Below are 26,507 nucleotides of genomic sequence, written 5' to 3' on the forward strand. Positions count from 1 at the left end.
TTACACCACAGCTCACGGCAACACCGGGTCCTTAACCCACTGAACGAAGCCAGGGATCAAACCCGCAACCTCATGGTTCCTAGTTGGATTCATTAACCACTGATCCATGATGGGAACTCCCAGGAAAGACTGAAATAGGTGAAGCATAACACTTAATTCTCAGTCCATATCTCTATAAGAGTATTCCAAAGTTTTATTAGTTTGTGGCCAATTTGTTACCCAATAAAGCAGACTAAAGTCAATCAGTAAGTATTTCCTGAGGTCCTACTCTGCCTAGTGCTGACCTCAGAATGAGTAGAAAACACAACTTTTCCCCAAGAGCCTCACCTGTGGCCCTTTCTCCAGCTGAAAATCAGTTGCTGGTTTCTCTCCTGGCTTGGGCATTAGTGGGCATTAGTGGGCATTAGTGGGCATTAATGGGAAGAAAATCCAAAGTGCATTGACAAAGTCCCTCTTGCTCAGTTCTTCTGTATACATAAAAATTAGCATATTGAATGACAGTAAAAAATAAAAAGAGCAGACTGATGGGCATAACAACAAGGATGAATCTCAGTAATATTAAATGAGGGAATTCCCTGGTGGCTAAGGATTTGGTGTGTCACTGCTGTGCCATGGGTTTGATTCCTGGCCTGGGAACTTCCCCATGCCACAGACACAGCCAAAAATATAAATACAAAAATAATAAAACTAATAGGAAATGAAAAAACTGAGTCACAAAAAAGGAATACATACTGCATAATTCCATTTATGTTAAGTGTTAGAAAATTTAAAATCTATAGCTATAGAAGACAGAAAGAGGTTGTATGGGGATGGAAAGTGATGCAGAGATAAGCAGGACAGGGGATTACAAAGAAGCACAAAGAGTTCCCATTGTGGCTCAGCAGATTAAAAATCCAACATAGTCTCCATGAGGATATGGGTTCAATCCCTGGCCTTGCTCAATGGGTTAAAGATCCAGTGTTCCACAAGCTGCAGTGTAGGTCATAGATGCAACTCTGAGGTGATGTTGCCATGGCTGTGATGTAGGCCAGTGGCTGTAGCTCCAATTTGACCCCTAGCCTGGAAACTTAAAGGTACAGCTGTAAAAATAAATAATAATAATAATAAAAAGAACAAAGAAGCATATGGAAACTTTGGTTAGTGGTGGGTATGTTCATTACTTTGATTATGTGATCACAGGGTACATATATGTTGAAAAATGATCAAATTGTACTCTTTAGCTAGGGGCAGTTCATTTTATATCTATTATACATCAACTACAATTTTTACTGAAAGCCCAAAACATGGAACATTAGCCAAAAAAGACAACTCAGGTGAGGTGCTATAGGTGTGGGAGGGGGAAGTGTTGAGGAAACCTAAAAATGCCATCAAGGGGGTAAGGAAATCGGTGAGGATGCCTGTGGGGAGGGTCTCTGAAGACAGACTTTTATCTATTTATCAATTTTGCCTGAGCAGCAGATGAATCTAAACATCAAGTTTAACTAAATGTTCCTTTTAGCTACCATCCATCATTTTTTAGGCCTGTTTTAATTTTTTTTTAGCCTGTAAAACCATGCTGACTTGCCTGGTTGTTAAATCACTTAGAAAACGTAGAATGATGACGCTGACCATTAGGAAGAATTTGCAAACAGGCCCAGACAAAAATGTGATTACATACATGTTTGGCTCCCTGGGTTCAAGAAGAACAAGTGGTGACCAGCTTTTCCATTAGCTTTTGAAAAATATAAAATTATTGACACTCATATCAATATGGAAGAAATAAAAGAAGTCATAAGAGCACACAATGAAAATTATTGGAAAGTTGACTTTATTTTACAACAGGAGGACTGGAAATCACATGCCATCTAAAAGATAACCACAAGAACATAAAGTAAAATTTAAACTTTCAACTATGTCTGAAATCTATAAAGCTTCAGTCAGATCTACTATTGGCAAGCCGCAAGTACTTTGTGTGACACAGGGACAAAGGCAAAACAGTCCTTCAGAATCGGAATACTAGGCTTAGCTGCTGATGTAATAGGGAACAATGATTAAACTATCAATCAAACAGATTTTTTAAATATGTTACATGTCATAGCCAGGGATTTCAAGTCCAGGACAAAATCTGGTGTTAGTTACAACACAGATGAATTGGGTGGTCTCTTAGTACACAGATGATCACCAAAATCAGCATAATGTGGAAATCAATTCAAGGACTCCTCTCTTCATCTCAGCTCATGAAGATTCCGAATTAATAAAAGCAGTGTTATAAATTTATGAGCCATGACCCTGCAAAGTGTTTTGTGCCATTTTCCAAGTTATTTACCATGTTTCAAAGCAAAATCATTTAATAAAGTCTCCATTCTCTAACTATACCTAAATATCTTTACTTTTTAAACAATTGAATTTGTGGTTATTTTTTCCAGATGCACGGCACTTCCAAAATTAAAAAAAGTAAATAAAAATGTTAAACTGGGTAAATTTCATCCATGTACCATCTGGAGAGCCAGAAGTAATGGAGTTGGTCTCGGTGCCATTTCTCTCTAGAGCCTATTTTATGCTCACTCACATCCAGTTCAATATCCCTCCCTATATGAGAATGTTTAATTGAAATATTACAAGCTCCCATGTGATCACTTCCTCCTCAAGTTCGTTTCCAGGAGAAACTCTTTCTCTGCAGCTGAATGTTGTAGGCTGCTTATCAGAAAATGAAAACACAGTATGATTCTCTTTATGTTAACAACTGCCAGAATCCAAATCCAAATTTCTTGCTGGAATATCATAAGCTGTTTGGCCTTGGTGCCTAAAAGGAGGGAAAATTTCTCCTTCTGAAGTATGACTTCTGTTTCTTAGCAAGTATTCTATTTCAATGTGCAAGCCACTGTAAGACTTTTTAGAAGTGGATAAAAGGTACAACTAAAGTAAATGTAATTGAGAGACAAAAATTAAATGTCCTTTCATGTTTATAACCTACAGCAGCTTGCATCATCCCACAAGTATTTTGTGTTCATTATTGTGTGTCAGGTACTGCATTAGGGCCCTTATATGGAGATGAACAAAACTTGGTTCCACCTCAAAAGTCTCATAGGCTAGTGAAGGAAACAGGCAAGAAAAATGAAATTTCTATGGGTGGTTGCAGATCCTTACAAGAAGGAAAGCATTTGAGGGATCCCAATATCTCATTTCATCTAAAGCCACAGCCACTTAGAAAGACAGTTATTACAAATGACAGCATCCTTCTGCTTTGTCCTCCAATTATTTCTCCAACCTTAATACTCCCTTTCAGTCAACATCCACTCACCTCTTCTCACATGAAGACAGTGGCCCCAGTTTCAAATATTCTTCTGCAATCCTCAGACTAGATCACATGCTCCATGGTTCAGAAATGCAATCACCAGATTCATTCCTACCTTGACACACTGACTCAGGCTGTCACCCGCCACCCAAAAGGCATTTTTGCATCTTCACAAATTCCTCACCCATCCAAATCTTAAGTAACCTTCAAGGCCCAAAATAAGTACCATTTTTTTCCCCTTGTTCTACTTCCTGTTCCTAAAATGGTCTACCCTCTCTGAACTCCTGATGCACTTGTGAGAATTTATACCCACTTTTACCTCCAGTCATCATATATATTAGTTTTACATCTGCAACTAAACTCTTAACTTCCTTTAGGAACCACATGTTCCAATAATGCTCAGAACATGGCAAATATTCAAATGTGTGTGTATATATATATATATATATATATATATATATATATATATATATATATAGGTTAATCCTAATTTACTCAGAAATTGAGGCATAGTTAGGCTATAATTTTCCCAAGATAACAGAGCTAAATAATAAACACACGTTAATAGCTACCATTTATCAAATACCAATATGCCAAGTACTGTGTTATTCAAGATTAGACCAAAAAATAGATTCTGGGTTCCCCAGCTTTCAAGAAGGCATTTATATCACATTTTACTCAAATCTACCATATTATTATGACAATAAGTTTTATTTGTTGAGTATCGACTTTGTGCCAAAAACTGTATATCAGCTATTTCATATAATCTTCATAAAACCATATGTAGTAAATATGATTACATTCCTTCAAAAAGGTCAAAGAACTTGGCATGTGCTCACTGCATGGGATTGAGGCAAGATTCTAACTCGGGTCTCTCTGACTTTAAATCTTTTGTTCTTTCCCACTTTGCACCACCTAAGAATTACCAAAAAAGTCAATTCTTACATCAACCCATTAATTAATAAAAAGTGTAGGAGATGTGTTCATCCAATTCATGTAAGTCAATTCTTACATCAACTCATTAATTAATAAAAAGTGTAGGAGATGTGTTCATCCAATTCATAGCTCATATCTAGGTCCACATGATGTAGCACAAACTGGAGAGTCTGCAACTTTTCATAGCTTTTTAGTTCTGGAGATGTTAAACTTCCCAGTTATCCAGCATTTGTAAGAATTGTATGTCAGTTACCTGAGTGATCCAGGTTTTCTGGACAAGGAGCAACTAAGAACTGTATTTTGTATGGTTCCAAATCCCACACCTGGTGATACAGACTTTAAATTGTTTTGCTACAATGGTGTGTGTGTGTGTGTGTGTGTGTGTGTGTGTGTGTGTGTGTGTGGTTTGTTTAAATAAACTGGTAGCAGATACTCTAGATTTCATCCTGAAGAGCTTATTCCTTTGTCTTTTTCCTCTGGTTAAATCATTGTATTTAATTGTCTAATTAATTGCATACATTTGCAAGTGGGATTCCCCCCTCACCCAAATCTATTGCTAGTTTTTCAAGTGGTGTAATAATTACACTGGATCAGGGAAATTTATTATAGAATGCAGTTCCTCTACACATGCACACATTTTGTTAATGCAATTGGCAATTATTTACTTATTTATTATCAATAGTGCCTCAAAGTCAGTGGGACCTTAATTACTTCCTAATTATCCAGACCCTCTATTTCTTTATAAGATGGACTTGAAAAAAGCAGTTCAATAGCTCAGACATTTTACAACTGACATCGACTTCTCCTCCCTCCTCATTTATTGATGGGCCATTCTCTCTCTTGTATTTCTTTTTCCCTGATAAAGTTGTAAATGACTCTGCTTTTTCTTTTTAATTCCTTCAGTTTGCACTAGTTCACTTGGCCTCTTTATTTTCTTTCTCTCTTCTGGCTGTACTAGTTCTGTTGAAATTCTCTTGTTTGAATCCTTCCCTGTGATCCTTTTTCAGTAAATGCTCCTTTTGCCTTTATACCTTACTGTTTCACATACTATAAATATTTTGCTCCCTTCCACAAAATAATGCTGCAGAATTATCACCCATACTTCATGTCAACATACACTCTTTTTTCAATTGTCCCTTTTTTCTTTTCTAGCTTTAATATACCTAAAAGTTTCAGATACTCTGTCACTTATATTTCCACAGGGAAAAAAAAAACAAATTAGTCAATGAATAGCATATGTATTTACCTCCAGTAGCCTGGGGAAAATAGAAACAATCACAATAATTCTATAAATAGAAGCTTCATCCGCTTAATCCTTTCAAAATTTCCACAAACATAGCCATTCTGCCCAAGGTAAGATTATCTTCCATGATTTGCTCTGTCCATAGCTCAAGACCCCTTATTTATCCTCCCTTCTCATTCCAGGCTCAAACGTATGCTTCAAACTGTGAGTAATCTCTGCCCAGTGAAATGGAAAGAAAGATAACCTTTCTACTTACATGGCAGAGAACATTTCTTTACTAACATCTACACTCTTTTCTACTTCTCCTGAAAGTGATCCTTATCCTTCTTCTAAGCATGCTAAATTATACATAAACCAAAGAACTATAATTTGGGGGGGGGGGGGGCGGGTCATGCCCATAGCATGTGAAAGTTCCAAGGCCAGGGATCAAATCCCGCACTAGAGCAGTGACCCAAGCCACTGCAGTGAACGCCAGATCTTTAAGCTGTTGCACCAAAGGAGAATTCCAAAAAGACTATGATTTTAAACTTAGTCATAGAAAAGTCAAAAACCATATGATCATCTCAATAGATGCAGAAAAAGCACTTGACAAAGTCCAACATCAATTTATGATCAAAACTCTCACCAAAGTGGGTTTAGAGGGAACATTCTTGAACATAATCAAAGCCACTTATGACAAACCCACAGAAAATATAATACTCAATGGAGAAAAACTGAAAGCCTTCTCACTCAAATCTGGAACAAGACAGGGATGCCCACTCTCACCAATGCTATTCAACATAGTTTTGAAAGTCCTAGCCACAGCAATTAGACAAACAAAAGAAATAAAAGGCATCCAAATAGGAAGAGAAGAGACAAAACTGTCACTGTATGCAGATGACATGATACTGTATATAGAAAACCCTAAGTACTCAACCCAAAAACTACTTGAACTGATTAACAAATTCAGCAAAGTAGCAGGATATAAGAGTAATATTCAGAAATCAGTCACATTTCTGTATACTAACAATGAAATATTAGAAAAGGAATACAAAAATACAATACCTTTTAAAATTGCAGCCCCAAAAATCAAATACCTGGGAGGACACAAGACCAAGGAGGTAAAGGACTTATATGCTGAGAACTATAAAACATTAATCAAAGAAATTAAAGAAGATGTGAAGTAATAGAAAGATATTCCATGTTCATGGATTAGAAAAATTAATATTGTAAAAATGGCCATACTACCCAAAGCAATCTACACATTCAATGCAATCCCTATCAAATTACCCAGGACATTTTTCACAGAACTAGAACAAACAATCCAAACATTTATATGGAACCAAAAAAGGCCCAGAATTGCCAAAGCAATCCTGAGAAACAAAAACCAAGCAGGAAGCATAACTCTCCCAGACTTCAAGCAATATTACAAAGCCACATTCATCAAAACAGTGTGGTACTGGTACTGAAACAGACATACAGACCAATGGAACAGAATAGAGAACCCAAAAATAAACTCTGACACCTATGGTCAACTAATCTTTGACAAAGGAGGCAAGAATATAAAGAGGGAAAAAGAAAGTCTATTCAGCAAGAATTGCTAGGAAAACTGGACCGCTGCATGCAAATCAATGAAACTAGAACACAGCCTCACACCATGCACAAAAATAAACTCAAAATGGCTGAAAGACTTAAATATAAGACAAAACACCATCAAACCCCTGGAAGAGAACATAGGCAAAACATTGCCTGACATCAACCTTATGATTATTTTCTCAGGTCAGTCTCCCAAAGCAATAGAAATTAGAGCAAAAATAAACCCATGGGACCTCATCAAACTGAAAAGCTTTTGCACAGCAAAGGAAACCAAAAAGAAAACAAAAAGACACCTTACAAAATGGGAGAAAATAGTTTCAAACAATGAAACAGACAAAGGCTTAATCGCTAAAATACACAAACAACTTATACAACTCACAGCAAAAAAGCCAACAACCCAATGGAAAGATGGTCAAAAGACCTGAATAGACATTTCTCCAAGGAAGATATACAGATGGCCGGCAATCACATGAAAAAATGCTCAATATCCCTAATTATTAGAGAAATGCAAATCAAAACTACCATGAGATACCACCTTACACCAGTCAGAATGGCCATCATTAATAAGTTCACAAATAAACAAATGCTGGAGGGGTTGTGGAGAAAAGGGAACCCTCCTGCACTGTTGGTAGGAATGTAAGCTGGTACGGCCACTATGGAGAAGAGTATGGAGGTACCTTAGAAATCTATACATAGAACTACCCTATCACGCAGCAGTCCCACTCTTGGGCATATATCCAAACAAAACTTTCCTTAAAAAACATACATACACCCACATGTTCATTGCAGCTCCATTCACAATAGCCAAGACATGGAAACAACCCTAATGTCCATTGACAGACGACTGGATTAGGAAGATGTGGTATATATACACAATGGAATACTACTCAGCCATAAAAAAGAACGACATAATGCCATTTGCAGTAACATGGATGGAACTAGAGACTCTCGTACTGAGTGAAATAAGCCAGAAAGAGAAAAACAAATACCATATGATATCACTTATAGCTGGAATCTAATATACAGCACAAATGAACCTTTCCACAGAAAAGAAGATCATGGACTTGGAAAATAGACTTGTTATTGCCAAGGGGGAGGGGGAAGGAGAGGGAGAGATCGGGAGCTTAGAGTTAATGGATGCAAACCATTGCTCTTTGAATGGATTTACAATGAGATCCTGCTGTGTAGCACTGAGAACTATGTCTAGATACTTACATCACAACACAACAATGGGAGGAAAAAATATGTATACATGTATATGTAACTTGGTCCCCATGCTGTACAGTGGAAAAAAAATAAATAAAAATAAATAAATAAATAAATAAATAAATAAACTTAGTCATGGCACGATACACCACAATGTCTGTTTCATTGTTTGAAACTATTTTCTCCCATTCTGCAAGATGTCTTTTTTTTTTCTTTTTGGTTTCCTTTGCTGTGCAAAGTCTCGTCAGTTTGATTAGGTCCCATTGGAGTATTATTATTTTTGTTTCCTATTGCTGCTATAACAAATCACGGCAAAGTTGGTAGCTTAAAGCAGCACAGGTTTGTTATTATACAGTTCTGGAGGTCAGAAGTTTGAAATGGGTCTCATTAGTCTAAAATCTAAGTGGTGGCAGGGCTGCATTCCTTCTGGAATGCTCTAGATAAAAAAGAATTTGTTTCTTTACCTTCTCCAGCATCTAGGGGCTATCTGCGGGTTTGGTTTCTGGCCACCTTCCATCATCAAAGCAAGCAGTGGAGACTTTCTCACACTGCATCACTCTGATTCTGGTTCACCTGGTTCCATGTTTTACATATAAGAACCCCTGAGCCCATCTTGGATAATCCAGGATAGTCTCCTTGTCTCAAAGTCAGCTGACTGGCAATCTTCATTTTTTTCCTTGCCACATAACATAACATATTCACAGGTTCAGAGGGTTAAGATGTTTATTTATATCTTGAAGGACCGTTATTCTCCACAACACAGTATTATGAATGAATTCAGGTATGTTTTAATAAGTCCACAAATAACAAATGCTGGAGAGGATGTGGAGAAAAGGGAACCCTCCTACACTCTTGGTGGGAATGTAAACTGGTACAACCACTATGGAAAACAGTATGAAGGTACCTCAGAAAACTAAATATAGAACTACCATATGATCCAGCAATCCCACTCCTAGGCATATATCCAGACAAAGCATTCATTGAAAAAGATACATGCACCCCTATGTTCACTGCATCACTATTCACAATAGCCAAGACATGGAAACAACCTAAAATTCCACTGACAGATGATTGGATTAGGAAGATGTGGTATATATACACAATGGAATACTGCTCAGCCTAAAAAAGAACAAAATAATGCCATTTGCAACAAGATGGATGGAACCAGAGACTCTCATACTAATGAAGTAAATCAGAAAGAGAAAGACAAATACCATATGCTATCATTTATATCTGGAATCTAATATATAGCACAAATGAACCTTTCCACATAAAAGAAAATCATGGACTTGGAGAACAGATTTGTGGTTGCCAAGGGGGAGGGGGAGGGAGTGGGATGGACTGGGAATCTGGGGTTCATAGATGCAAACTATTCCATTTGGAATGGATAAGCAATGAGATCCTGCTGTGTAGTACTGGGAACTACATCTAGTCACTTTTGATGGAGCATGATAGAGGATAATGTGAGAAAAAGAACGTGAGTGTGTGTGTGAGAGAGAGAAAGAGAGACTGGGTCACTTTGCCGTACAGTAGAAAATTGACAGAACACTGTAAACCAACTATGATAAAAAAAATAAAAATCACTATATAAAAAAAGAACTTGCATTTTCAAATGAATATTATCCCTTTCAAAGGTAACACCTGGGGAGATCTCACACTTATATTAATTATGCTACAAATGTCAGAAGAATTCCTTTTTGGGTTTTGTCTTCAAGTACAACACAACATTCTTGAATATCCACAATCATAGCAAATTTTTATGCATTTAAGTATGAATTTGCAAAAAGAGCCAGAAGTCATAGGAAAGTAAATGTGTTGATTACGGCAAATGACAGAATGAGAAGTATCACTTTTTCATAAGGTGAAACCAATGAAATAGATTAGTTTTTCCAGTAAACTAATCTTTCTATGAATAATAATAATAATGTGTTATAACAACAATAAAAATAGCTAACTGAGCACTCTCTAGGTGCCCAGTCCTGTTCTAAGAGCTATACATGAATTATCTTAACAGCCCTGAGAGATACTTACCATTATTAACCCCATTTTACAGATGCGTTTGACTGAGAACTAGGTGGTTTAAATAATTTCTTTAAGGTTACCAGGCTGTGACATAGAATAGCTGACATTCCAACTCAAGTAATCTTTCCTTAATCCTGTCACAAACACTACTTCCATATAATTCTCTCTACTTGCTTTACAATTAACTCTCCACCCACATTTCCTATGTATTTCATTAGCAAAGCAGTCTGCAAAAAAGCAGGAAAATTCTTAAGTATAACACTAAAAATAATAAAAAGCAAAAAAAGGAATTCCCGTCGTGGCACAGTGGTTAACGAATCCGACTAGGAACCATGAGGTTGCGGGTTTGATCCCTGCCCTTGCTCATTGGGTTAAGGATCTGGCGTTGCCGTGAGCTGTGGTGTAGGTCGCAGACGCGGCTCGGATCCTACGTTGCTGTGGCTCTGGCGTAGGCTGGCAGCTACAGCTCCAATTCGACCCCTAGCCCGGGAACCTCCATATGCCGCAGGAGCGGCCCAAGAAATGGCAAAAAGACAAAAAAAAAAAAAAAAAAAAAAAAACCCAGATGATGTATTTCTTTTGTTTGTGCTTTGTGATATTTAATTTTCAAATAGCATTGTAACTACAAAATTAGACAGAAATAAGACAAAGACCATGAGATGACTCCAAACAGATTCTTAAAAACCTTCATCTAAAAAAAGGTAGTGCCTCATATTTTCTTCCCAGTGTTCCTGGGAGTAGACGTTAAGTACTTAAAAATTTAACACATTACTCTGCCATAGAAAGATCATCTCTAGCTGTCATCTTTATTGACAAGTAGGGGGAGGTGGGCTTTCAGTCCTAGAGGTAAGTCAGAAAGACACAGACATCCACAGTGTGACATCTCAGTATCAGGGAATGGCTGAGAGAAGCCAAACCAGCCTGGTAGGCAAATTAACTTCTCTGAGGCTCCTATCTGGGCAGCAGCATCAAGAAGCCACTGAGGCAACTTAGGCCTAGAGGGCATATATTCTTAAAAGAAGCAGATGTATTTTGTCACCTCTTATCTCTACTAAAATAAGTGTGTAAAGTCAACTTTATCCCTATAAAGTCATCTTATTCCTTAAGGTCACAATAAGGGAAACTCAAACCCATACCCAGTGACTTGAGGAAAGTCCATCTCCTCCCTGGAATTTCTGCAAATTCCTAGAATCCTACTGTCATGAACACCTTTCACATTCAGCTCCCTCCTCCGCTCAGTTAGTTCAGTTTAAAAATCATTTCGCCTTTCTATCCCAAAGCTGTTTTCATTCCATATCAACCCAGGTGTAGAGCTCAGTTCCTTTCTGTAACTTACACACACCCACACACAAAAAAGGCACTCACTACTCATGGCAGCCTGGCATCTGTGCCAGAATGTTTGGGAATACTGAAAAAGGATGCATCACAATACATCACATGGAGTTCTCTTATGGCACAGAGGGTTAAGGGTCCAGCATTGTCACTACAGTGGCTTGGGCCACTGCTATGTCACAGGTTCCTTCTCTGGCCCTGGAATTTCCACATGCCACAGATGCAGCCCCCCCCCAAAAAAATAAATGCATCACACAAAAAAGTTACATTTGATATTGGAAATCACCATTCATAAAAGTTCTTGGTATCCATTGTGCCTCCTCTACCCTTTTCATATCTTCCCTTCTATGTCAGCTCAATCAGGGGAAAAAAGAAAAAAAAGCATATTTGTTTTTACTTGCATGTCAGTTTCAGTACCTGAAATATTCCTTCTTTTTCATCCACACATTGGCACTTCAAAAATGAGGTCAAGTTTCTTCTCCTATAGGATTTGTCAGGTATTGATGTCACCTGACTGGTACCACTGCTCTGCTCTGAGCCCCTATATCAGTTAAGGACTCTGTCACCTATAAGCATTAATCTAACCAAAATAGCTATCATTCTTTGAGCACTCATTGTATGCTAAGCACTTTGCATAAGTATTAGCTCATTTAATTCTCATTAAAAAAAACAACATTAAGCATGTGTACTAGTATCCCCATTGAATAGACTAGAATACTGATGCTTAAAGAGATTAAACATTTGTCCAAACCCATCTAGCTGGAACATGGCAGAACAAGATTTTAACCCTAGGATCTCTGAGTCCATCGCCTATGCCTTAACCACAATACTATAAAACTTTCAGGAAAATTATATTATTCAAAAACAGAGTTATTTATGTTTGTCTAATCTGTTATTCCATCAAGACAAGACCATGAGCTATTAAAGGTAATCAATGGTTTCTTCTAACTTATTTATTTGTATTCCTGAAGGTAATCAATGGTTTCTTCTTATTTATTTGTATTCCTTGTTTCCCCCTTTTTTTTGATATTTGACTGAAAAATATGAGTGAGAAGTTAATCAAAGAGGAAAGATGTAATATTTATTCTTTCATCAGTGAAATTTGGTTACTCTATGGCCAGGCTATCAGCACTAGCCATCCTTGAGTTAAAGTTATCTCAGTAGTTATCAATAATCACTTAAAGGTGATAGATTTATACCTAAAATTACTACAAGTTCTCATCAGGGAGAATTGTTGGAAATTCTTCAAAACCAAATTTCTATAAAATTTCCAGAAAACACAGGAATGTCATTGGCTCTATTCTCTTATTTCAAGGAGTAGAAAATAATAAATATAGCATTTCTGTTATATCAAAGTTCTTCAGGGAAAAAACTGAAGAAAATATATATTTCAAACTAAAATATGTAAAAATCAGTATTTGTTTGCAAAAGTCCTAAGAGGAAGTAATCCATCTTTCCTCCCAGAGCAAAATTAAGAGTACATAACAACCTTCTTGATGATATACCTGAGTAACGACTGCCAGAATTTATTATATAAGGGTCAAATATTCCATTTCTTGCAGCCGTTACTCATAGTAGGCCTTTAGATGTTGAATAGCCTTGCAGGAATAAAATTAATCAAAGAAAACAAAATCATACTTCTTCCTCAAAACTGCAATAGGAGAAAAATTATGAAAGTGATGGAATAAGCAAGTAGTACAGGAATTATTTTACAACCACCCCTCAAAGCCCACTCCCACGAAAGCAAATCTTAAAACCCTCTGTAAAAAATAGAAATTTGATAGATGTAGACTTTTATTTTACCTGTTCTTATTGGCTACATAATGAATCAGTTTTCAACTACCAAATAGCAGAGCTAGGTTTGGGGCTCTATATTGGTGAACTTGTAATCCCCCCCTTACCTGGCAATTAGTCCACTCAGAAAATGCAATTTTTGGAGTTCCCGTCGTGGTGCAGTGGTTAACGAATCCGACTAGGAACCATGAGGTTGCGGGTTCGGTCCCTGCCCTTGCTCAGTGGGTTAACGATCCGGCGTTGCCGTGAGCTGTGGTGTAGGTTGCAGACGCGGCTCGGATCCCACATTGCTGTGGCTCTGGCGTAGGCCGGTGGCTACAGCTCCAATTCAACCCCTAGCCTGGGAACCTCCATATGCCGCGGGAGCGGCCCAAGAAATAGCAACAACAACAACAACAAAAAAAAAAGAAAAAAAAAAAAAAGAGAGAAAATGCAATTTTTCTATTACTCTTTTTAAAAAAAAGTTAAGAAATAAACAAATCTACTGACAGGAAAAACAATTGTGTAACACATTCTAAGGTATCCTGCAAAATTTTCTCAAAACATATGTTACTTTCGGTTATCCATTTTTAGCTCTCCTCTATAAGCAGAAAACAGAATTGGTACATTTTAATATGCATTTCTTTTTTCAAAAACTGGGTGTAATAAAATGAACCAAAAGACTTTCATAGAGTTATATTTATTTTAGATTAATGTATTTTAGATAAATGTAGAAGCTGGCTTATTCATTCAAAATTGTAAAAACATTTTTACTACTAGACCCTCTTAACTCATTTGAAGACTTTATGCCAGTTTTATGTACCTAGAGATTTTTGCACAGTTCACTATGAAAACAGAGTTTAAAGATAAAGACCAACCCTTCATAATGTTGACAAAAATCACTTAAATGGATAGAATAGTCAATGGGACTTTAGATTGCATTAAACCCATGCAGAAAAGAGTGTCATTAATTCTCAAAATGCTCATACCTTAAAAGATATTTAATATTATGTAAATGTGACAAGAACTATCCAATTCATTTCAGGGTGATTTGAGCAGAAGGCAATCATCAGGCAAGAGGGAAGGAAAGCATATTGATCCAAATAAGCATTTGGTCATGTAGGAAAAGGAGAAGGAGGGGAAGGAGGGCAGAGGGGAAGGGAGAGAAGAAGGGCAGCTAAGGCTTCTTGAGCACATCTGATTTGCTCCTTATTACTCCAACTGTCTTTGATATGAATTACTACATTTAAGTCTCATGAGCTCCATGAAGTAGGTAACAGAATTACCCCCTTACACAGATGAGAAAACTAAATAGTAACCAGCTCATGTTTACTTTTCCTATTTTTTCTAACTCTGTTGAGCAAGTAGCTTGATTGAGGAGAAGGGAAAAAAAAAAAGGGATGGCCATGGGTAAAATGTAAAATACTTCCTTTCTTGGGTTCTATATTTGTTTTCTATGCAGGGCTCTTAAACTGAGATTTGTGGGGAAATCTCCCCTTTCTGAAGGAATAGGAATTTCTAAACCCTACTAGGCAGGGCAGAGTCTGTCAAATTAAGCCTCTGTATAAAGCAAGAAAAAGTGTTCCCGCCTCCTGGAGGAGAAATCATAAAAAGAGAACTCAGAATACAAATTGGAAAAAGCATCCATTCCTAGTGGATCAGGTAGAAAATTCTATACTTCCTCTGGGCTAGGGTACTGAGTCCTGGGAGCAAGTGGGTAGATTAGTTTTGTTAAAAGACTTCATACTGTATCTCTAACAACCTTGGGAGCCTCGTTTCCAGCATTCCTTTGAGCCCAAGAGCCAGCAATACCCTTCAGGTCATGGCACATCATGTTCCTTTGCCTAGAACACCAACTAGGCCCTTGCCTACCTGGATAATCTTTACTCAGCCCAGCTCAAACATTACTTCTGGGGAGCTTTCCCTAAAGGAAAAGTTAAGAAATAGAAAGAGAATTTGGACAAAGCAGACCACTGCCATTGCCTGAAGGAAACATCCAATAGCCAAAAACAGCCAAATCTTAGTCTGAGGGTCAGACAGGAAAAGAGAAGTATCTCGGGTTCAATTCCTGTTCTTTCCTCAATTTACTACAACTTTAGTGGTGAGCTCTCATATGTTTCTAATATTTACCCACTCTACATATGTTTCCAGAATCCCTATTTCCAAATGGGAAAGATTGGGTTTGAAGTCAGAAAGACCTAAGCCGTAACCCTTGATAAATTTCCCCAGCAAGAAAATTATCAAATACTTACCTTAGCAACAAAATACTTACCTTAGCAAGTGTCATAGCAGATACTCTAAATGTTGGTCCCTCCCATTCCCTTAGACAGTATGAAAGATACACTTACTCTTCCCCAAACTTGCTAATATGAACTTCTAGGGCCAAAACTATGTCTTATTTATACAGACGCTCTTTGTATTTTTCTCCTCACTCTGCTCCCACCCCATCACAAGACCTTACACATAAATATTTGCTCAATGAATATTTGATAAATTCATACAAAAAGCCATATCGAACCTGCCCTTAAGGACTCTTACAATGTGTAGGAGAGATGCCAAAATTTCCCATAAAAGCTATAGTATACAACAAAGGCAGAACTGAAATATTAAGAGTGATAGAAGTTATTCCTTTCCTCATCTCTGATACTCATTTATTATTTATAACAAATATTTAAAGAGTATATGTCTTTTAAAAAAGAGAATGTGTTAAGCAGAAGGCACTGTATATAGTTGGAGCTATGGGTGGGATGAAGACAAAAATAACAGGCAGCCTCTGCCTTCAAGTCTAAACAAGGACAATAGATATATGCCTAAATAATTAGAAGTCAGTATAGATTGTAACAATTGCCATAGGAAGAATCAAGGCAAAACTCCAAAGCCATAGGGAAAGGAGCAGTGTGAGAGGACAAGCTCTGGTTTCCTTTGCCCTTGTGAATGACAGGTGAAGCAAGAGAACACTGTAAATACCGTAGCAAGCATAAGTTAGAGGATCTTGGGCCAAAGATATTGCCTTTATTATTTTGATGGTCAATACGTGCTATATTGCAAAACACAACAAAACAAAAAACTGGAAGCTATAACATCAAAATGCTAATAGAGGTGAATTCAGTGTGATCATTCAGTGTGATTACAATTTTTTCTAGATGCATATTTTTCTTCTTTCTATATTTATTCCCCATAAATTAGTTGTTGGTTCTATAATCAGAAGATTTTTTAAATAGCCTTTCTTGTTTAATGTTCTTTCTGATTACATGTTACCAAGTAATCAAACACATGAATGAGGTACCTTTAGTATGCTTACTCTTGGCTTTTAAACATAAGGTTTTGTGTGCTTAACCAACATTCATTTCCTTGTTTCTCTTGGAATCATTTAAAATAGTATTTTTCTCAAATTTGGAATGTGTTCATATATGTTATTTATACATGTCCTTCTAAGCTAATTTATTAAATTATCCAGTCAAAAAGATAAAAGCTAAGATGAGCATCCCAATTGCTTTTAAGTATAACAACATATGTTACTAAGAATGTGAAGGAATAGGAATTCCCATGCTAGCATGAAATGGCTTCTAAAATTGAAAATGTGGAGTTCCCATCGTGGCTCAGTGGTTAACGAATCCTACAAGGAACCACGAGGTTGCAGGTTCAATCCCTGGCCTTGCTCAGTGGGTTAAGGATCCAGCGTTGCAGTGAGCTGTGGTGTAGGTTGCAGACGCGGATCGGATCCCGCATTGGTGTGGCTCTGGCGCAGGCTGGTGGTTGCAGCTCCGATTAGATCCCTAGCCTGGGAACCTCCATATGCTGCAGGAGCGGCCCAAGAAATTGCAAAAGACAAAAAATAAAATAAAATAAAAAATAAAATTGAAAATGTATATAGTTTATGGCCCAGGAATTTTATTTCTACATATTAAACCCAAGAAGATATGTACAAAGAATTTATTGCAGCATTATTTATAGTAGCAAAAATAAGAAATGATCTAAATGTCTATAAAACAATGACTGGATAAATAAAATATAGTAGTCAGTGACTGTACAGAACAGTAAAACGTAGTATTTGACTGAGTCCCCTTGTGATGAAATATTATACAACTTATAAGAAGGATAGACAAGTTCTACACAATATCTACATGAATACATCTCAAAACATAAAAGAGTACAAAAAGCAATTTGCCAAAAGATAAAAAAAAGTGTTCCATTTACATAAATTTTAAAAGTGTTCAAAGCAATACTTAGTTGAGATTAACATATACACACTACTATATATAAAATAGGTAAGTAACAAGGACCTACTATATATCACAAGAAAATCTACTTAATACTCTATAATAAACTATATGGGAAAAGGTTCTGAGAAAGTGGATATATGTATGTGTATAAGTGATTCATTTAGCTGTACACCTGAAACTAACACATTATAAGTCAATTATACTCCAATAAAATTTTTAAAAAGTATACAAAGCAATACCTATAGAGTTGTGCTGTCCAATAGGAACATGTGGTTACTGAGCATTTGAAATTTAAATAGTGTGGCTAAGAAACTAAATTTTTATCTTATATATTTCAATTAACTTAAATCTTAAAACCAAAGCAATGTAAACTATGTTTTTCCATTAAGAACTAATATTTCAATGACACCGCCTTTCACTTTATCCATTATGATGTAAAATATTGTTGTGCTGTTGTACATGAGTAATTTTTGTTTTTTAAGAGTGGCTGTTAGAAAAGTTTACATTATACATGTGGTTTGCATCATATTTCTATTAAACAGTATTGCTATACATTCTTCTTAAAGAAGCATTAAGTGTATTTAAAGCTATTTTTGAAATGGACTGAAAGAAGCGACACTGAAGTCATAATATTGGCTGCTTCTGGTCAGGGAGGGAGGGAAGAATGGGAATAAATGTGAGAATCAAAATAAAAGGAAACTCTACTTTCTGTGGTTTTGTTTCCTGTATTCAAAAGTGATAAAGCAAAGAGGTAGATAATCTAAGTACAGCAAAATCTGGGGTTACATGGAGGTATACAGAAGAAATTCATGAAGCTGTTAACTTAGGATTGTGCACATCACTATCAGTTATCCTTCATAAGAAAGTAAAGAAATAAAATTATTATTTAGGATCTTTGCATCTATGTTCATAGGTGAAAGAGGCAATAATTTTCTTATGTTACCTTGCTTGGTTTTAGCATCAAGATTATACAAGCCTCAGAACACTAGTTTGACATCTTTCACTCTTGAATGTTTTTTGAACTGTAGAAGGACCTCCCAGAGTCATTGTAAGGAGCAATTAAATAATATATGAGTGCATGTTGAATAAGACAAAGCTCTGAAACGTATAAAGAATCAGTCTCTTATCATTACCATTATATTTCAAATTTTTTCTTATATATAAACTATTCACTTCACATTGGAAATCATTTCTGCTTGGCTTCAACAAGGACAGCCCTGAAGATTCCAAATTAGTTTTGTTTGGAAAAAGAGAGCGCGAGAGCAGGGTTTAGGGATATGAATATCAAATGCAGATAATCAGAGTTAACACAGAGATATGAATCAAGTTCTGAATGTGGTTTGGATAGAAATAAATGAGCACTCACTTGTACTTGACTCTTAGCCTAAAAAAATATTAAATAAGATATGTTCCATTTCAATTTTCTTTAATTGTGGCACATTAGCCGCTCTCCAAATTGCCTTTAATATGAAAGATGAAATCATTTCAAAACACTTGTATTGAACACTAAAATGATGATATAGATGCCTTGCTTTAATAATTCTGGCATACTTTCCTAAATCCTAAAAAAAAATGTGGTATATAAATAATTGTAATGAGTGGACAAATCACCACTTTTTTTAATAAATTTTAGCTACTCCCAGGCTTGAGACTTGAGTGGCAAACATCCAGGGGAAGTGTTAGAAGAATTGCCAAGGAGAATTAGGGTAGGGCCAGAGGCTTTCACATTACATGTAAGTACAAGCAAACCCCAGTGAGGAAAATATTATCCCTATTTAATTATAAACAAACTGAGATCAGAGGTTAAGTAACATGTGAGCAATCATAGGACCAGAAGACTCGCATCAAGCCTGGAATCAAGATCTCTCCTCCTCCAAGCCCCCCCCTTTCTACTTCTATCAACTAGGGAGGCAGAGGTTCCCACCCCATTTGAAAGTGAACTAGTGAAAATTGAAAAGTGACTCAGAGTAATCACAGATGAACAACATTAGCTGCAACAGGCACATTTGAATGTCATCTGAACATCTTGTGGTTTTGAAGAATTATCCCTTTTCCCAGGACGAGCAAAGTCCAAGCCCATTACATGCCATACATCTTCCAGAAGACATAAATATTTTCCCTTGTTTCTTCATTTCTCTAACTTGTCAGACATAATGAAAACAGAACAGCTTACCAGTAAGCGATGGTTTCTCTTTTTTTCAGTAGACTCTATTAAAGCTTAATTAAGTGACAATCAGAAGACAATTAAAAATTAAAGAATGATAAAAGTTAAATGTTTTCAATACATCCAGAAAAACCACAGGTAAATGTAAATCAGAGAGATAGGCATAGAAAGGGAAAATCGTTTAAACAATAATAAATCACCAAGCATACCATGTTTAGAGACTGTCCAATGAGGCAACTCCATCAGGTCACTTCCAGTGTGTTCACACTAACATTGTCAGGATGGCTTGTCCAGAGCAGTCCTGTCCTCAGCAGCAGGGGTCCCTGGCTGGAGATCTATTTAAGTGCAGTCATGTTAGAGCCCTAGGTAAATCACAGAGGGGGAGATGAGGAAGGCGACTTGGGAACTCAGCCCTGGGAAATCCTAGCCTAATCAGCACACGAATCATTTAGTGATCATTATTATAATTACTGCTAAATTATTGTTGTGCTGGGGGACAGGGAGAAGGCCTATTTTTGCACTCTGATTTCACTGAAGTTTCCAAGATGACTATTTAAATTTCCAGAATAAATAATTTCCTTTCCCACGATTGTCTCAGAGAAGCCAAGGCTTCCCCTGTGACTTTCAATTCTAGTTCTCTAATCTTAATTTTTCACTGGCCTTGGGCAAGGCATTAGAGTGCTCCATGCCCTAATTTCTCTAGTCACTAAATAGCAATAATGATGCCTGCTCTTTGGGGGCTGTAAGACTGATTGCTTAAAGATTGCTAGACACTTTGAAAAAGAAACCACTGTGGGAAGAAAGAGTATAGTTTTTAGGGGAAGGCACAATGTAAACATCTTTGAGTCTTTTATCAGCTTCTTTCCATTTATTCTGAACTTCTCTTAGCTCTTCAAGGTCACTCAACTTCTTCCCACCTCAGCTTCTGCCTACAATTGGATCCCTATGCATGAAAAATGATTCCCTCATCTTGTTGCTGCTCCACATCCCTTGATTAACTCCTACTTATCCTCTTGTCTCAGCTTAAGCGACCCTTCCTTGGAAAAGCTTCATAAAAGCAGGTACAGGATCTGTCTTGGTCACCACTACATGACTAGCACCTAGCACAGCACGTGACAGGTGGAAAAGACTCTATCAATTTGTTTTTTATTTATTTATTTAACAAATGTATGTGAGATCTTGGGCAATTCATTTAATCACTCTGGGGCTTGGTTTTCTCATTTACAAAATAAACAGCTAAAATAAATCATCTCCAGTGTACTTTTAATGCTAACTTTCTGATATTATGAGTTGGGGGTCAGGATCCTCTCATTGATCTTAAACCCTTTTTTCATTTTATTCTGCCTGATGCTTAATTTTATGTGTCAACTTGGCTGGATCATGAAGTGTCTACATACATATTTAGTCAAGCATTACTTTAGATGTTTCTTTTTTTGTCTTTTTAGGGCTGCACCCTAAAAAGCATATGGATGTTCCCAGGTTGGGGTCAAATCAGAGCTGCAGCTGCCAGCATACACCACAGCCACAGCAACACAAGATCAAAGTCACGTCTGCAACCTACACCATGGTTCATCGCAATGCTGGATCTTTAATCCACTGAGAGAGGCCAGGGATCAAACCTGCATCTTCATGCATACTAGTCAAGGTTCGTTACCACCAAGTCACCATGGGAACTCCTATTTTAGATGCTTCTGTTGAGGATGAGATTGACATTTAAATTGGTGGACTTTGAGTAAAACCGATTGCCCTCCATTGTATAGGTGGGCCTCACCCAACCAGTAGAAAGCCTGAGAAGAATAAAAAGACTGTCCAAGGTTAAGCAAGAGAAATTTTTTCAGCACTCTGGACTTCATCTGCAGCCTAAACTCTTCTTGGTTATATAATAGACTTCCTTCAGATTAAAATTGGAATATTATTTTCCTTGGGTCTCCAGCCTGCTGGCACACCCTGCAGATTCTTGACCTGACAGCTTGCTATAATCACATGAGCCAGTTCCTTTTAACAAATATCTGTCTTCTATATATCAATCTATGTGCATTCTTACATGTATATGTGTGTGTGTGTGTATGCAACATTCTGAAACATTTTGTTTCTTTGGAGAACTCTAATACAACCACATAGTCCTTCCTATTCCTAAAGAGTAGTATAATTCTACTCCAAACTCAGGAGGGTAGATTCAGACTCCAGATTTGAAGACCTGGAGGGAACTGATGCTGGGTACCTGTCAGAGTCAGGAAGAACTTTAACAAGAGTAGCGCTAGGTATCAGCCTATTTGTCTTCTCTACACCAGTTTCCCAGTCTGGCTCTGAACAAGGTAGATGTGAAGATTTCAAGGTAGATGTGTGATTTATTTCACTTAACATAATGCCCTCAAGGTTCATCCATGTTGTAGCATATGTCAGAATTCCACTTCTTTTTGAGATTGAATAGTATCCCATTGCAGGTATATACTACATTTTGTTTATCTCTATTCATCCATTGATGGACACTTGTGTTGTCTCCACCCTTTTGGCTATTGTGAATAATATTCTATGAACATGAGTATGCAAATGTCTGTTCAAGTTACCAGAAGTAGGATTGCTAGAAATGAAGCTAACTTTTAATCAAGCTGCTGGCATAGCCACTCAGAATAATTACTTCAAGTAACTTGAAAATAAAATCACTATATTTTTACTGTACCTCCCTAGAAGGATGTATCCTAAAAATAGAAAAATAGCAAACAATTAAATACTAAATTACATTAAATGTAAATCAAAAATAAAATAATTATATGTATGTCATCAGGAACCAAGATTTTCACTGTAAAACAAAAGAAATAGTAATATAAGATCAAAGAATATAACTGAAAAGCCAGTTATCTTGAAATATTTCTCTCAATAAAAAGAATTCACATTCCTGTCTACTGAGAGGACCTAGAAACAATGACAACTCAGAGGTAATGAGCATTCCCAGTGTCAAGCTTATGGTCTCTAAATGCCATTTTTCTGTAAAAGAAGTCTGACTCAGAGTTCCTGCTGTGGTGCAGTAGGTTAAGAATCTGACTGCATTGGCTTGGGTTGCTGTAGAGGCTTGGGTTTAATTCCTAGCCTGGCACAGTGGGTTAAAGGACCCCGCATTGCCACTACTGTGGCATAGGCCGCAGCTATGGCTCAGATTTTACCCCTGGCCCAGGAACTTCCATATGATGTGGGTGCAGCCGTTAAAGAAAGAAAGGAGGGAGGGAGGGAGGGAAGGAAGCAAGGAAGGAAGGAAGGAAGGAGGAAGGAAGGAAGGAAAGATGGAAGGAAGGAAGGAAAGAAGGAAAGAAAGAGAAGAGAAAAGAAAGAACTTTTAAAAAAAAGAAAAAAAAGAAATTGGGGCTCTTTGGAAAGATGGCTGATTCCAGTTCTGCAGCAGAAAATATACAAAATGGGGAATTCCCATCGTGGCTCAGCAGAAATGAATCTGACTAGCATCCATGAGGATGCAGGTTCGATCCCTGGCCTTGCTCAGTGGGTTAAGGATCTGGTGTTGCCATGAGCTGTGGTGTAGGTCACAGATGAGGCTCAGATTTGGCGTTGTTGTAGCTGTGGTGTAGGCCAGCGGCTACAGCTCCAATTCCACCCATAGCCTGGGAATTTCCATGTGCTGTGGGTGGGGCCCTAAAAAAAACAAGAAAAAAGAGAAAGAAAGAAAATATATAAAATGATCCTGAAACACTTTGTTGTACCAGGAAACAAGGAAGTTATCACAGGACACTGAAGATGTGCCAAAGGGACAAAAGAACCAATTTGAAAGGAAAAGCACTGGCCAAGGATAAGAAAATTTGAACAGCTAAAAGAATAAGAACTCTACTGGAACAAAACAATATGTAAAATTCATAACTTCAGAGATATACTCAAAAAAGAAAGAAACATCATTGATCACCTTTGGAAATAGCAAGGATACCAACTTATATTCTGAAATTTAGTAAGGGGAAATAATTAAGCATATATTCTACCTTTCCACAACAAACCCTATTTTTAAAGTAACAAAACTTAACAAGGGGCAGTTCTTTATTATCAAAGAACTCTAAAAGTAAGAACAAAAGAAATGATAGAATTTTTAAATGGCACATTTTGCAATTCATAATGAAATAGTGGATCAAGGCTGCATTCATTTTCCCTTATTAGGTAATGGTTGGTGAGAAATTTTACGTCTTTATTAGGCTGATAACACCTAAACACACTAATAAATCTTATAATCTAAAAATGAGGCTCCTGGAGTTCCCATGTGGCTCAGTGGTTAACAAACCCGACTAGTATCCATGAGGATGCGGGTTCAATCCCTGACCTTGCTCAGTGGGCTAAGGATCCGGCATTGCTGTGAGCTGTGATGTAGGTCATAGACATAGCTTGGATCCTGAGTTGGTATGGCTGTGGTTTAGGCCGTCAGCTGCAGCTCCAATTCAACACCTAGCCTGGGAACTTCTATATGCTGTGGGCGCGGTCCTAAAAAGACAAAAGACCAAAAAAAAATTAAAGATAAAATGGGGCCTCCTGATAAGATGCAAGAGAAAGCACACAGCACCACTTCTGAAGCACTCTTTCAAAGCAAATGAAAAACAGTCAAACTCGGTTTCAGCAAATAAATGAAATTTAGGGAGTGGTGTGTACAACTATAGAATAGAGACTTAAGTGATCTATCAGCCAAATACAAAGTGTAAGCCCCTTTGGATCTTGACTCAAACATATCAACTATAATAGGAACTTTTTGAGACAACTGTTAAAATTTAAACATGGACTGGGTATTAGACGATGGTAGTTTGACTAGATGTAACACTGGTACTTTTGTTAAGTTGGGGCAGCACTCTTCTCTATTAGTGACACTGAAATATTTAGACATGAAATAATATAATGTCTGAGATTTGCTTTAAAATCCTTCCACCAAACAGAAAGTTGTAAAGTATGGGATACAAAATATGGGGAAATAGAATGTGTTGCTCACCTTGACTCTTAGCTTGTCAGTGATGGTAACCAGGACTCAGTGTCTACTCCTGTTGCCTGCACTTGCTGACTGGCAGCCATGGTGTGTGAGTGCATCTCTATCCACATTGGCCAAGCTGGTGTCCAGATCAGCAGTGCCTGCTGGGAGCTATACTGCCTGGAACAGATACCAAGTAACAAGACCCCTGGGGGAGGAGATGACTCCTTCAACACCTTCTTTAAGTGAGATAGGAGCTGGCAAGCATGTGCCCAGGGCAGGTTTGTAGACCTGGAACCCACAGTCATTGATGAAGTTAGCACTGGCACCTACTGCCTGCTCTTCCACCCTGAGCAGCTCATCACAGGCAAAAAAGATGCTGCCAATAACTATTCCAGAAGTCACTATCCCATTGGCAAGGAGATCATTGACCTCATCTTGGACCCAGTTCAGAACTGGCTGACCAGTGCACAGGTCTTCAGGGCTTCTTGGTTTTCCACAGCTTTGGTTGGGGAAACTGGTTCTGGGTTCACCTCTCTGCTGATGGAACGTTTCTCTGTCGATTATGGGAATAAGTCCAAGCTGGAATTCTCCATTTATTCAGCCCCCTAGGTTTCCACAGCTGTAGGTGAGCCTTACATTTCCATCCTTACCACCCACACCACCGTGGAGAACTCTGATTGTGCCTTCATGGTAGACAATGAGGCCATCTATGACATCTTTCATAGAAACCTTGATATTGAGCACCCATCCTACACTACTCTGAACCACCTCATTAGCCAGATTGTGTCCTCCATCACTGCTTCTCTGAGGTTTGATGGAGCCATGAATGTTGATCTGACAGAATTCCAGACCAGCTTGTTGCCCTACTCCTGCATCCATTTCCCTCTGGCCACATATGCCCCTGTCATCTCTGCTGAGAAAGTCTACTGTAGCAGAGATCACCAATGCTTGCTTTAGGCCAGCCAACCAGATGGTGAAATTTGATCCTCGCCATGGTAAATACATGGCCTGCTGCCTGTTGTACCGTGGCGTCACGGTTCCCGAAGAAGTCAATGCCACCATTGCCACCATAAAGACCAAGCACAGCATTCAGTTTGTGGACTGGTGCCCCAATGGCTTAAAAGCTGGCATTGATAACCAGCCACCCACTGTGGTCCCTTGTGGAGATCTGGCAAAAGTACAGAGGGCTGTGTGCGTGCTGAGCAACACCACAGCCATCAATGAGACCTGGGCTCACCTGGACCACAAGTTTGACCTGACATATGCCAAGCATGCCTTTGTTCGCTGGTACGTGGATGAGGGCATGGAGGAAGGAGAGTTTTCTGAGGCCAGTAAGAACATGGCTGCCCTTGAGAAGGATTATGAGTAGGTTGGTGTGGATTCTGTTGAGGGAGAGGGAGAAGGAGAGGAAGAAGGAGAAGAATACTAATTACTATTCCTTTAAGCTCTGCAGCATGTCATACTCAGAATTTCAGCTTCAGCATTAGCTGACAGGAGTAAAAGCTTTCTGATTAGATTGTCTTCAGTTTTAACTATGATCATATATTACTTTTTCCATATGTACCTGTAAGATTTTTTCTGTCATGTCTCAAAAAGTAAAGGCTTTAAGAAAGAAAAAAAAAGGAGCTCCCATCATGGCGCAGTGATTAACGAATCTGACTAGCAACCATGAGATCGTGGGTTTGATCCCTGGCCTTGCTCAGTGGGTTAAGGATCTGGTGTTGCCATGAGGTGCAGTGTAGGCCACAGACACGGCTCAGATCTGGCGTTGCTATGGCTCTGGCATAGGCCAGGGGCTATAGCTCCGATTAGAC

The 26,507-nt window shown here is 37.9% G+C and overlaps 1 pseudogene; it reads left to right on the forward strand.

Moving 5' to 3' along the window:
* Nucleotides 1-24,792: 24,792 nt before the first annotated feature.
* LOC100628104 (tubulin alpha-1B chain-like) lies at nucleotides 24,793-26,122 on the forward strand (annotated as a pseudogene).
* The last annotated feature ends 385 nt before the right edge of the window (nucleotides 26,123-26,507 follow it).

The sequence above is a fragment of the Sus scrofa genome, chromosome 13 (genome assembly GCF_054392235.1).
Source record: "Sus scrofa isolate SSC_HxYL_T2T_F1_AM1 chromosome 13, Sscrofa_HxYL_maternal_Yorkshire_Landrace_v2.0, whole genome shotgun sequence".
NCBI lineage: Eukaryota > Metazoa > Chordata > Mammalia > Artiodactyla > Suidae > Sus > Sus scrofa.